At 47.7% G+C, this 11,685-nt stretch overlaps 1 long non-coding RNA gene across 1 annotated transcript; it reads left to right on the forward strand.

Annotated features, from left to right (window-relative positions):
• Positions 1–3,842: 3,842 nt before the first annotated feature.
• On the forward strand, positions 3,843–7,237 carry LOC124030230. The gene is made up of 4 exons (XR_006837932.1): positions 3,843–3,960; positions 4,496–4,576; positions 6,568–6,628; positions 7,157–7,237. It is a non-coding gene; the product is annotated as an uncharacterized LOC124030230 (long non-coding RNA).
• Positions 7,238–11,685: the final 4,448 nt, after the last annotated feature.

Genomic DNA, 11,685 nt, shown 5'->3' on the forward strand with positions numbered 1-11,685 from the left:
TTAAACAACCCGGAGGTTAATGACGCTGACCTGGTGTACCTAAACCAGAGTTGGCAGGAGCTTGAATCGACAAGGCCCATTAAACAACCCGGAGGTTAATGACGCTGACCTGGTGTACCTAAACCAGAGTTGGCAGGAGTTTGAATCGACAAGGCCCATTAAACAACCCGGAGGTTAATGACGCTGACCTGGTGTACCTAAACCAGAGTTGGCAGGAGTTTGAATCGACAAGGCCCATTAAACAACCCGGAGGTTAATGACGCTGACCTGGTGTACCTAAACCAGAGTTGGCAGGAGTTTGAATCGACAAGGCCCATTAAACAACCCGGAGGTTAATGACGCTGACCTGGTGTACCTAAACCAGAGTTGGCAGGAGTTTGAATCGACAAGGCCCATTAAACAACCCGGGAGGTTAATGACGCTGACCTGGTGTACCTAAACCAGAGTTGGCAGGAGTTTGAATCGACAAGGCCCATTAAACAACCCGGAGGTTAATGACGCTGACCTGGTGTACCTAAACCAGAGTTGGCAGGAGTTTGAATCGACAAGGCCCATTAAACAACCCGGAGGTTAATGACGCTGACCTGGTGTACCTAAACCAGAGTTGGCAGGAGTTTGAATCGACAAGGCCCATTAAACAACCCGGAGGTTAATGACGCTGACCTGGTGTACCTAAACCAGAGTTGGCAGGAGTTTGAATCGACAAGGCCCATTAAACAACCCGGAGGTTAATGACGCTGACCTGGTGTACCTAAACCAGAGTTGGCAGGAGTTTGAATCGACAAGGCCCATTAAACAACCCGGAGGTTAATGACGCTGACCTGGTGTACCTAAACCAGAGTTGGCAGGAGTTTGAATCGACAAGGCCCATTAAACAACCCGGAGGTTAATGACGCTGACCTGGTGTACCTAAACCAGAGTTGGCAGGAGTTTGAATCGACAAGGCCCATTAAACAACCCGGAGGTTAATGACGCTGACCTGGTGTACCTAAACCAGAGTTGGCAGGAGTTTGAATCGACAAGGCCCATTAAACAACCCGGGAGGTTAATGACGCTGACCTGGTGTACCTAAACCAGAGTTGGCAGGAGTTTGAATCGACAAGGCCCATTAAACAACCCGGAGGTTAATGACGCTGACCTGGTGTACCTAAACCAGAGTTGGCAGGAGTTTGAATCGACAAGGCCCATTAAACAACCCGGAGGTTAATGACGCTGACCTGGTGTACCTAAACCAGAGTTGGCAGGAGTTTGAATCGACAAGGCCCATTAAACAACCCGGGAGGTTAATGACGCTGACCTGGTGTACCTAAACCAGAGTTGGCAGGAGTTTGAATCGACAAGGCCCATTAAACAACCCGGAGGTTAATGACGCTGACCTGGTGTACCTAAACCAGAGTTGGCAGGAGTTTGAATCGACAAGGCCCATTAAACAACCCGGGAGGTTAATGACGCTGACCTGGTGTACCTAAACCAGAGTTGGCAGGAGTTTGAATCGACAAGGCCCATTAAACAACCCGGAGGTTAATGACGCTGACCTGGTGTACCTAAACCAGAGTTGGCAGGAGTTTGAATCGACAAGGCCCATTAAACAACCCGGAGGTTAATGACGCTGACCTGGTGTACCTAAACCAGAGTTGGCAGGAGTTTGAATCGACAAGGCCCATTAAACAACCCGGAGGTTAATGACGCTGACCTGGTGTACCTAAACCAGAGTTGGCAGGAGTTTGAATCGACAAGGCCCATTAAACAACCCGGAGGTTAATGACGCTGACCTGGTGTACCTAAACCAGAGTTGGCAGGAGTTTGAATCGACAAGGCCCATTAAACAACCCGGAGGTTAATGACGCTGACCTGGTGTACCTAAACCAGAGTTGGCAGGAGTTTGAATCGACAAGGCCCATTAAACAACCCGGAGGTTAATGACGCTGACCTGGTGTACCTAAACCAGAGTTGGCAGGAGTTTGAATCGACAAGGCCCATTAAACAACCCGGAGGTTAATGACGCTGACCTGGTGTACCTAAACCAGAGTTGGCAGGAGTTTGAATCGACAAGGCCCATTAAACAACCCGGAGGTTAATGACGCTGACCTGGTGTACCTAAACCAGAGTTGGCAGGAGTTTGAATCGACAAGGCCCATTAAACAACCCGGAGGTTAATGACGCTGACCTGGTGTACCTAAACCAGAGTTGGCAGGAGTTTGAATCGACAAGGCCCATTAAACAACCCGGAGGTTAATGACGCTGACCTGGTGTACCTAAACCAGAGTTGGCAGGAGTTTGAATCGACAAGGCCCATTAAACAACCCGGAGGTTAATGACGCTGACCTGGTGTACCTAAACCAGAGTTGGCAGGAGTTTGAATCGACAAGGCCCATTAAACAACCCGGAGGTTAATGACGCTGACCTGGTGTACCTAAACCAGAGTTGGCAGGAGTTTGAATCGACAAGGCCCATTAAACAACCCGGAGGTTAATGACGCTGACCTGGTGTACCTAAACCAGAGTTGGCAGGAGTTTGAATCGACAAGGCCCATTAAACAACCCGGAGGTTAATGACGCTGACCTGGTGTACCTAAACCAGAGTTGGCAGGAGTTTGAATCGACAAGGCCCATTAAACAACCCGGAGGTTAATGACGCTGACCTGGTGTACCTAAACCAGAGTTGGCAGGAGTTTGAATCGACAAGGCCCATTAAACAACCCGGAGGTTAATGACGCTGACCTGGTGTACCTAAACCAGAGTTGGCAGGAGTTTGAATCGACAAGGCCCATTAAACAACCCGGAGGTTAATGACGCTGACCTGGTGTACCTAAACCAGAGTTGGCAGGAGTTTGAATCGACAAGGCCCATTAAACAACCCGGAGGTTAATGACGCTGACCTGGTGTACCTAAACCAGAGTTGGCAGGAGTTTGAATCGACAAGGCCCATTAAACAACCCGGAGGTTAATGACGCTGACCTGGTGTACCTAAACCAGAGTTGGCAGGAGTTTGAATCGACAAGGCCCATTAAACAACCCGGAGGTTAATGACGCTGACCTGGTGTACCTAAACCAGAGTTGGCAGGAGTTTGAATCGACAAGGCCCATTAAACAACCCGGAGGTTAATGACGCTGACCTGGTGTACCTAAACCAGAGTTGGCAGGAGTTTGAATCGACAAGGCCCATTAAACAACCCGGAGGTTAATGACGCTGACCTGGTGTACCTAAACCAGAGTTGGCAGGAGTTTGAATCGACAAGGCCCATTAAACAACCCGGAGGTTAATGACGCTGACCTGGTGTACCTAAACCAGAGTTGGCAGGAGTTTGAATCGCAAACTTTTCCCACCTTTCCTCTTCTCTCCACCGTTCATTAAAAAATGGGACTGACCCATTTTTTACAGGGATTAGTTTGGGATTTTGGAAACGAGGCCCTTTTATCTACTTCCCATTTTATGTATCTGAATCCTTTAAAAAAGCAACAACAACCCTCACCCGCATTTTGCTGAGTAACAACACGACTGTTTCTACTAACCAAAGCCTTGATTGAAGACTACGATGAGATGATTAGTAGAATCAGGCATGCTGGGCTGTACATCAGTGGGATAAGGGGAGGGTGTGAGGCTTTTTATCTGCAGAACGTGAGGAAGAGAGAGTGGCGTGACTCCTGGCTAATGCTGGAGAGTGTGTGTCCTCGTGTCAGAGGGACCCTCACACCATCTGTGTGTGTGTGTGTCTCTCTTCTCTAATCCCACCCTGTGCTGAGCAAAGGGAACCAATCCCAATCCGCTCAACTAGGTACAGTGGGCCCAGGAAGTCTGTGTGTGCGTGAACATATCTGTGTGTGTCTGCCTGTCTCAGTGTCATTGTGAGGCAGAGAGACTCACCTGATTGGTCAGGGAATACATTGACGGACACAGGGTACAAATAAAAGTCCCTCCACCACTGTTCTCCTCCGATTGTCTCCTGCTCTAGCAACACAGGTCTGTTTGTGTGTGTGTGTGTGTGTGTGTGTGTGCATTTTAAGTGTGTATGCAGTCACACTGGGCTACTGTAAATTAAACAGTTTGTTACAATGATGGTTAGCAGTTAGGCAGTGAGGGGAATGATGGGAAACAATCGTATTGGATTCTCGGCAGGGCTGAGATGTCATATGTCAATTTAATGTTAATGTTCATTTGGGGTTTGTGTGTCAGGAGGGGTTTGTGTGTCAGGAGGGGTTTGTGTGTCAGGAGGGGTTTGTGTGTCAGGAGGGGTTTGTGTGTCAGGAGGGGTTTGTGTGTCAGGAGGGGTTTGTGTGTCAGGAGGGGTTTGTATTTCATTGTGAGATACCATGTTCAATATACACACAGTGTTGTGTTTATTAGGGTATTCTTTACTTAACTGTAAATACCGGGTGGTTGTTCAAATTAATAATGGCATTAGTAAAGAAAGCTTTGGGGATTTTGTCTAATCAATTATTTCTCTCCCTCTCTTCTCTCTCTCTCTCTCTCTCTCTCTCTCTCCGTAAACCCATAGATCTCATACTCATAGATTTTCCAGTTTGCCACCATGAGTCCCAAGAACGTAATCTTCAAGAAGATGGCCAAGGACAAGTCGGTGAGTGTGTGTGTGTGTGTGTGTGTGTGTGTGTGTGTGTGTGTGTGTGTGTGTGTGTGTGTGTGTGTGTGTGTGTGTGTGTGTGTGTGTGTGTGTGTGTGTGTGTGTGTGTGTGTGTGTGTGTGTGTGTGTGTGTGTGTGTGTGTGTGTGTCTGTGTTTGTGGGCCAAGCATTATTGTTAGAGTGGCATAATGCAATAATGACAACATCTGACTATTCTTGATATTTCACACATTGACTTGTGTTCGACAAGCAAACCTAACAATAGTTCTGCTCACTTAGCACTTACATATCCTCAGTAGTCTCTTTCCATAGTTCTGCTCACTTAGCACTTACATATCCCTCAGTAGTCTCTTTCCATAGTTCTGCTCACTTAGCACTTACATATCCCCTCAGTAGTCTCTTTCCATAGTTCTGCTCACTTAGCACTTACATATCCCTCAGTAGTCTCTTTCCATAGTTCTGCTCACTTAGCACTTACATATCCCTCAGTAGTCTCTTTCCATAGTTCTGCTCACTTAGCACTTACATATCCTCAGTAGTCTCTTTCCATAGTTCTGCTCACTTAGCACTTACATATCCCTCAGTAGTCTCTTTCCATAGTTCTGCTCACTTAGCACTTACATATCCTCAGTAGTCTCTTTCCATAGTTCTGCTCACTTAGCACTTACATATCCTCAGTAGTCTCTTTCCATAGTTCTGCCACTTAGCACTTACATATCCCTCAGTAGTCTCTTTCCATAGTTCTGCCACAAAGCACTTACATATCCCTCAGTAGTCTCTTTCCATAGTTCTGCTCACTTAGCACTTACATATCCCTCAGTAGTCTCTTTCCATAGTTCTGCTCACTTAGCACTTACATATCCTCAGTAGTCTCTTTCCATAGTTCTGCTCACTTAGCACTTACATATCCCTCAGTAGTCTCTTTCCATAGTTCTACTCACTTAGCACTTACATATCCCTCAGTAGTCTCTTTCCATAGTTCTACTCACTTAGCACTTACATATCCCTCAGTAGTCTCTTTCCATAGTTCTACTCACTTAGCACTCTTACATATCCCTCAGTAGTCTCTTTCCATAGTTCTGCTCACTTAGCACTTACATATCCCTCAGTAGTCTCTTTCCATAGTTCTACTCACTTAGCACTTACATATCCCTCAGTAGTCTCTTTCCATAGTTCTGCTCACTTAGCACTTACATATCCCTCAGTAGTCTCTTTCCATAGTTCTACTCACTTAGCACTTACATATCCCTCAGTAGTCTCTTTCCATAGTTCTACTCACTTAGCACTTACATATCCCTCAGTAGTCTCTTTCCATAGTTCTGCTCACTTAGCACTTACATATCCCTCAGTAGTCTCTTTCCATAGTTCTACTCACTTAGCACTTACATATCCCTCAGTAGTCTCTTTCCATAGTTCTGCTCACTTAGCACTTACATATCCCTCAGTAGTCTCTTTCCATAGTTCTGCTCACTTAGCACTTACATATCCCTCAGTAGTCTCTTTCCATAGTTGACTTGTCAAGTGGCTGTGGAAAGAGACTATTCACTTAGATATTTCATGACTGTGTTGTCGTTAGCAAAGTGATGGCTTTAACAGGTGACACGGATGAAGCCATGCGTATGACAGATTACATTGAGATTAGATTAATGTATTACTCCTCTGAGGTGTGTGTGTGTGTGTGTGTGTGTGTGTGTGTGTGTGTGTGTGTGTGTGTGTGTGTGTGTGTGTGTGTGTGTGTGTGTGTGTGTGTGTGTGTGTGTGTGTGTGTGTGTGTGTGTGTGTGTGTGTGTGTGTGTGTGTGTGTGTGTGTGTGTGTGTGTGTGTGTGTGTGTGTGTTAAAGGATACGCAACACATCATTTTCCCCAAGGAAAAAAGGCTTGCAAGTGGGTTTAGAATGCTGTGAATGTGTTTACACGTGTTTGAGTGTTTATGTGTTGACATCCAGGTGAAGGCCTCAGGTGTCATTTTATGTTTTGTACTTGATCAGGTTGGAGTATACATGGCGAAGAGGGACTTTGTGGATCGTGTGGACTCTGTCGAGCCAGTGGGTAAGCTCAGCTCATACTCTCTTCGTCAATTAAAACAATCCGGCCGTGAACCAATCAGCAATTCAACAAGTCAAAAACGAACCAATCATTACACAGCAAAACACATAACACACTAAGGGCATTGCACATCAAACAATCGAACACACACTTGATCAAATGCTGCCAGATCTAGCTGAATCTACATAACAGATGACCTAGGATGTTTAATTTTCTCAAAACATCTGACAAACTTAGATATTGTAATGTCCCTTTAATTGAAACCCCTCGTTTAAATAACTGGATTCACAGTATTACTTTAGACAAGAGCCTTAGCAATAAACACTTACATCAATTAGTTCTTCAGAGCCTTTGGCCAGGAATCAATGAAACGCAGATAAACAACCAATGTGATCTCCACAAACCTCTGAGAAACGGCCTTTAGAAGTCCGTTGCTGTGCACCCGTTGCTAACCTGCATTGGTTTGAATCCTGGCCGCTGTTTTGTCTAATGCTGTAAAGTCTAACCTATGTTGTTCTTCCCTCACGATAGATGGTGTCATACTGGTTGACCCTGAGGTCCTCAAAGGGAAAAAAGGTCTGCGTCTCACCAAACGTGTGCGTGTGCGTGTGCGTGTGCACACTGTCATGTTTTGTCTTATATCATCTTGTCATTTTGCTTTTCCTTCTGTTCGTTTCCCCCTGCTGGTCTTATTAGGTTCGTTCCCTTTTTCTATCCCTCTCTCTCCCCCTCCCTCTCTCTCCTCTCTCTATCGTTCCGTTCCTGCTCCCAGCTGTTCCTATTCCCCTAATCATCATTTAGTCTTCCCACACCTGTTCCCGATCCTTTCCCCTGATTAGAGTCCCTATTTATTCCTTTGTGTTCCGTTCCTGTCCCGTCGGTTCCTTGTTTTGTATTCACCATGCTGTGATTGTGTTTCGCCCTGTCCTGTCGTGTTTTTTGCCTTCATCAGATGCTGCGTGTGAGCAGGTGTCTCTGTCTACTACGGCCTGCGCCTACCCGGGCGACCTGCAGTCTGTGGCCGCTTCTCTTGTTATTCCCTCTACAGACTAGAGGATTTCTGTTATTCCCTGTTTGGATTTGAATAAACTCTGTTTCTGTTAAGTCGCTTTTGGGTCCTCTATCACCTGCATGACAGAAGGAACCGACCAAGTAATGGACCCAGCGACTTCAGACGCTCGTTACACTGCCGTCGAGATCCAAGGAGCCATGCTCGGCAGACACGAGCAGGAATTGTCTGCTGCTCGCCATGCCGTGGAGAACCTGGCCGCTCAGGTTTCCGACCTCTCTGGACAGTTCCAGAGTCTACGTCTCGTGCCACCTGTTACTTCCTGGCCTGCCGAGCCTCCAGAACCTAGGGTTAATAACCCACCTTGCTACTCCGGGCAGCCCACTGAGTGCCGCTCCTTTCTCACGCAGTGTGAGATTGTGTTCTCTCTCCAACCCAACACATACTCTAGAGAGAGAGCTCGGGTTGCTTACGTCATTTCACTCCTTACTGGCCGGGCTCGAGAATGGGGCACAGCTATCTGGGAGGCAAGGGCTGATTGCTCTAACAAGTTCCAGAACTTTAAAGAGGAGATGATTCGGGTTTTTGACCGTTCAGTTTTTGGTAGGGAGGCTTCTAGGGCCCTGGCTTCCTTATGCCAAGGTGAACGGTCCATAACGGATTATTCTATTGAGTTTCGCACTCTTGCTGCCTCTAGTGAGTGGAACGAGCCGGCGCTGCTCGCTCGTTTTCTGGAGGGACTCCACGCAGTGGTTAAGGATGAGATTCTCTCCCGGGAGGTTCCTTCAGATGTGGACTCTTTGATTGCTCTCGCCATCCGCATAGAACGACGGGTAGATCTTCGTCACCGGGCTCGTGGAAGAGAGCTCGCATCAACGGTGTTTCCCTGCTCCGCATCGCAACCATCTCCCTCCTCTGGCTTTGAGACTGAGCCCATGCAGCTGGGAGGATTCGCATCTCGACTAAGGAGAGGGAACGGAGGATCACCAACCGCCTGTGCCTCTATTGCGGAGTTGCTGGACATTTTGTTAATTCATGTCCAGTAAGAGGCCAGAGCCCATCAGTAAGCGGAGGGCTACTGGTGAGCGCTACTACTCTGGTCTCTTCATCTAGATCTTGTACTACTATGTCGGTCCATCTACGCTGGACCGGTTCGGTGCTACATGCAGTGCCTTGATTGACTCTGGGGCTGAGGGTTGTTTCATGGACGAAGCATGGGTTCGGAAACATAACATTCCTTTCAGACCGTTAGACAAGCCTACGCCCATGTTTGCCTTAGATGGTAGTCATCTTCCCAGTATCAGATTTGAGACACTACCTTTAACCCTCACAGTATCTGGTAACCACAGTGAGACTATTTCTTTTTTGATTTTCCGTTCACCGTTTACACCTGTTGTTTTGGGTCATCCCTGGCTAGTATGTCATAATCCTTCTATTAATTGGTCTAGTAATTCTATCCTATCCTGGAACGTTTCTTGTCATGTGAAGTGTTTAATGTCTGCCATCCCTCCCGTTTCTTCTGTCCCTACTTCCCAGGAGGAACCTGGCGATTTGACAGGAGTGCCGGAGGAATATCATGATCTGCGCACGGTCTTCAGTCGGTCCCGAGCCAACTCCCTTCCTCCTCACCGGTCGTATGATTGTAGTATTGATCTCCTTCCGGGGACCACTCCTCCTCGAGGTAGACTATACTCTGTCGGCTCCCGAACGTAAGGCTCTCGAGGATTATTTGTCTGTGTCTCTTGACGCCGGTACCATAGTGCCTTCTTCTTCTCCGGCCGGGGCGGGGTTCTTTTTTGTTAAGAAGAAGGACGGTACTCTGCGCCCCTGCGTGGATTATCGAGGGCTGAATGACATAACGGTTAAGAATCGTTATCCGCTTCCCTTATGTCATCAGCCTTCGAGATTCTGCAGGGAGCCAGGTGCTTTACTAAGTTGGACCTTCGTAACGCTTACCATCTCGTGCGCATCAGAGAGGGGGACGAGTGGAAAACGGCGTTTAACACTCCGTTAGGGCATTTTGAGTACCGGGTTCTGCCGTTCGGTCTCGCCAATGCGCCAGCTGTTTTTCAGGCATTAGTTAATGATGTTCTGAGAGACATGCTGAACATTTTTGTTTTTGTCTATCTTGACGATATCCTGATTTTTTCTCCGTCACTCGAGATTCATGTTCAGCACGTTCGACGTGTTCTACAGCGCCTTTTAGAGAATTGTCTCTACGTAAAGGCTGAGAAGTGCTCTTTTCATGTCTCCTCCGTTACTTTTCTCGGTTCCGTTATTTCCGCTGAAGGCATTCAGATGGATTCCGCTAAGGTCCAAGCTGTCAGTGATTGGCCCGCTCCAAGGTCACGTGTCGAGTTGCAGCGCTTTTTAGGTTTCGCTAATTTCTATCGGCGTTTCATTCGTAATTACGGTCAAGTTGCTGCCCCTCTCACAGCTCTTACTTCTGTCAAGACGTGTTTTAAGTGGTCCGGTTCCGCCCAGGGAGCTTTTGATCTTCTAAAAGAACGTTTTACGTCCGCTCCTATCCTCGTTACTCCTGACGTCACTAGACAATTCATTGTCGAGGTTGACGCTTCAGAGGTAGGCGTGGGAGCCATTCTATCCCAGCGCTTCCAGTCTGACGATAAGGTTCATCCTTGCGCTTATTTTTCTCATCGCCTGTCGCCATCTGAGCGCAACTATGATGTGGGTAACCGTGAACTGCTCGCCATCCGCTTAGCCCTAGGCGAATGGCGACAGTGGTTGGAGGGGGCGACCGTTCCTTTGTCGTTTGGACAGACCATAAGAACCTTGAGTACATCCGTTCTGCCAAACGACTTAATGCCCGTCAAGCTCGTTGGGCGTTGTTTTTCGCTTCGTTTCGAGTTTGTGATTTCTTACCGTCCGGGTAGCAAGAACACCAAGCCTGATGCCTTATCCCGTCTGTTTAGTTCTTCTGTGGCTTCTACTGATCTCGAGGGATTCTTCCTTATGGGCGTGTTGTCGGGTTGACAGTCTGGGGAATTGAAAGACAGGTTAAGCAAGCACTCACGCACACTGCGTCGCCGCGCGCTTGTCCTAGTAACCTCCTTTTCGTTCCTGTTTCCACTCGTCTGGCTGTTCTTCAGTGGGCTCACTCTGCCAAGTTAGCTGGTCATCCCGGTGTTCGAGGCACTCTTGCGTCTATTCGCCAGCGCTTTTGGTGGCCGACTCAGGAGCGTGACACGCGCCGTTTCGTGGCTGCGTGTTCAGACTGCGCGCAGAAGAAGTCTGGTAATTTTTTTCTGCTTCTGCTCCTGGTCTTGCTGGGTCTCAGTCTGTTCCCTGCCATCGCATCTCTCCTGTTCTTGTTCCTGCCCTTGCTGTGTCTCAGTCTGTCCCTAGTTCTCATTTTTTTTTTAGAGTAGTACCCTAGTTTCCTTTTTTATCGTTTTTCGTTACGGTCCTGAGGAGAGGAGTTGGGTTCTTTCTCGGGACGTGCTGGACCGTTTGATCTATGATTTCCTCCGTTGCCGCCAGTGTTCTTCCTCGAGAGCGCCAGGAGGCGCTCGGTGAGTGGGGGTACTGTCATGTTTTGTCTTATATCATCTTGTCATTTTGCTTTTCCTTCTGTTCGTTTCCCCCTGCTGGTCTTATTAGGTTCGTTCCCTTTTCTATCCCTCTCTCTCCCCTCCCTCTCTCTCCCTCTCTATCGTTCCGCTCCTGCTCCCAGCTGTTCCTATTCCCCTAATCATCATTTAGTCTTCCCACACCTGTTCCCGATCCTTTCCCTGATTAGAGTCCCTATTTATTCCTTTGTGTTCCGTTCCTGTCCCGTCGGTTCCTTGTTTTGTATTCACCATGCTGTGATTGTGTTTCGCCCTGTCCTGTCGTGTTTTTTGCCTTCATCAGATGCTGCGTGTGAGCAGGTGTCTCTGTCTACTACGGCCTGCGCCTACCCGAAGCGACCTGCAGTCTGTGGCCGCTTCTCTTGTTATTCCCCTACAGACTAGAGGATTTCTGTTATTCCCTGTTTGGACTTGAATAAACTCTGTTTCTGTTAAGTCGCTTTTGGGTCCTCTATCACCTG

The sequence above is a fragment of the Oncorhynchus gorbuscha genome, unplaced genomic scaffold, assembly GCF_021184085.1.
Source record: "Oncorhynchus gorbuscha isolate QuinsamMale2020 ecotype Even-year unplaced genomic scaffold, OgorEven_v1.0 Un_scaffold_10056, whole genome shotgun sequence".
In the NCBI taxonomy this organism is placed as follows: Eukaryota; Metazoa; Chordata; class Actinopteri; order Salmoniformes; family Salmonidae; genus Oncorhynchus; species Oncorhynchus gorbuscha.